This window comes from Mustela lutreola, chromosome 10 (genome assembly GCF_030435805.1).
Source record: "Mustela lutreola isolate mMusLut2 chromosome 10, mMusLut2.pri, whole genome shotgun sequence".
Lineage (NCBI taxonomy): Eukaryota > Metazoa > Chordata > Mammalia > Carnivora > Mustelidae > Mustela > Mustela lutreola.
The window spans coordinates 81,193,927-81,196,334 of NC_081299.1; the positions used below are offsets into that span (position 1 = coordinate 81,193,927).

The following is a 2,408-nucleotide window of genomic DNA, read 5'->3' on the forward strand; positions in this document are numbered from 1 at the left end:
ATGGACCACTATCTTATACTATACACAAAAATCAACTCAAAGTGGTTTAAAGATGTAATATAAGACCTGAAACAATAGATCTCCTACAAGAAAACACAGTAGTTAAGCTCCTTATCATCGTCTCCTTTAAAAAAAATTAATAGAATCTCTCCAATTACTGTGGATATGAAACTTTTATTGGTTACATATGCTGCAAAACCCCTTATTTGTTAGTTGTCTATTTACTTTTGTAATGGTGTATTTGATAAAGAGAGTTACTACTTTTAATGTGGTCAAATTAACTTTTTTTTTTTTTTTTAAATGGTTAATGCCTTTTCTATCCTACTTAAGGATACTATTTCTATCCGAAGGTCATGGAGATATTCTTAGTTTTTCCTTCTAGAAGGTTTATTATTTTTTTGCTTTTTTATATTTATATTAATGATAAATCTAGAATTATTTTTTAGTGTGTGGTATATAGTAGGGGCTAAATATTTCTAAAATGAATATTTAGTTGACATTTACTAAAAAGAATACTCTTATCCTACTGTGCCTGTGGTACCAAACATGGTTGTAAATTAGGTGACCTTATATGTATGGTTAGATTTCTAGACTCTGTTCTGTTCTGTTAGTCTGTTTTTCTCTTTTTGTACCAATACCACACTGTCTTAGTGTAGTCTTATGAATAAGTCCTGGTATCTGGGAGAGCAGGTACTCCTAACTTTTTTTTCTTTTTCTATGATATCTTTGCTAGTCTTGGTCCATTGCATTTCGTGTAAAAGTTGAAATTCTCTTGTCAGTTTCCATAAAATATATCTTTCAGTAATTGTATGAGTTTGCATTAAATCCATACATAAACTTAAGGAGAGTTATCACAATGTTGGGCTCATTAATTAATGAATATCATAAATGGTTCCATTTGTTAAGTTTTCTTGAAACTTTGTAAGTAAAGTTTTATAGCTTTCTGTGTAGTAGTCTTAGATCTTTTATTAGATTTACTCACATTTATTATATTTTTATAGTATTATGTTATATTTTTAGCATACCATTTTCAAACTGTGACTAACATATAAATCACATTGATTTTAAAATATTAAACTTTAAGCTTTGTGCAGTGGCAGTATCATAGCCAATGTGGTTTATCTGAGGCGCAATTATTGCTAATTGAAAACTTTGCCTAAATTTTAAATTTTATCTAGAAAATTTGATATGTTTGTTTATTAATTCTAATAATTTACTTATAAATTCTTTTTTAAACACAAAGAATAATATCATCTGCAAAACAATGAAAATTTTATTTATTTTTTCCAATCCTAGTATATTTTTATTTCGTTTTCTTGCCTTAATGTACTATCTAGGCCTCCAATCAGTATTAAATAGAAGTAATGTTAGAGGTTTTCTTATCTCATTCCTAATATCAGGGAGGAAGATTTTTCAACATTTAAGTATCACATGTACTTGTTCACTGTGAGCTTTTTTTTTTTTTTTTTTTAAAGATTTTATTTATTTATTTGTCAGAGAAGGAGAGAGAGACAGAGCACAAGCAGGGATAGCGGCAGGCAGAGGGAGAAACAGGCACCCTGCTAAGCAAGGATTCAGATTTGGGACTTGATCCTAGGACCCTAGGACCATGACCCAAGCTGATGGCAGATGCTTAACTGACTGAGCCACCCAGATGTTCCTTCACTGTGAGCTTTGATAAGATTAAGGAAGTTCCCGTCTTTGTCTAATGACTTTTTTTAAAAAAAATAAGTCTTTATTTATTTAAGGAAGAGAGAGACAGTACAAATTGGGGGGATGGTCAGAGGGAAAAGCCAAATCCTTGCTGAGGAGAGAACCTGGTCTTGGCCTTGATCCCAGAACCTTGAGATCATGACCTGAGCAGAAGGCAGACACTTAACCGACTGAGCCACCTGGGTTCCTCTAAGACCTTTTTAAGAATAACTGTGAATGCATGTTGAATTTTATCAAGTATTTTTCAGCATCTATCAAGTAATCTTATGGTTTTCTCCTTTATTTCATTAATCTGGTTAATTACATTATTTTATATATCTATTGTAACATACTTAAAAAATTTAGTCTGACTACTTTGTTTTTCAGTTAGAATATTTAGTCTTTTAACATATGATATAATTTTCTAATATACTAAATGTTTTTTTTCTTTTTCAGAGAGGGAAAGAGAGAGAGAGAATATATGTGTGAGCAGGGGGAGGGGCACATGGAGAGGGAGAGAAGCTTTTTTTTTTTTTTTAGGTTTTATTTATTTATTTGATAGACAGAGATCACAAGTAGGCAGAGAGGCAGGCAGAGAGAGAGGAGGAAGCAGGCTCCCTGCTGAGCAGAGACCCTGGGATCATGACCTGAGCTGAAGGCAGAGGCTTTAACCCACTGAGCCACCCAGGCGCCCGGAGAGGGAGAGAATCTTAAGT

At 32.6% G+C, this 2,408-nt stretch overlaps 1 pseudogene; it reads left to right on the forward strand.

The window, feature by feature from the left end:
• Positions 1–1,082: 1,082 nt before the first annotated feature.
• On the forward strand, positions 1,083–1,210 carry LOC131810601 (U4 spliceosomal RNA; annotated as a pseudogene).
• Positions 1,211–2,408: the final 1,198 nt, after the last annotated feature.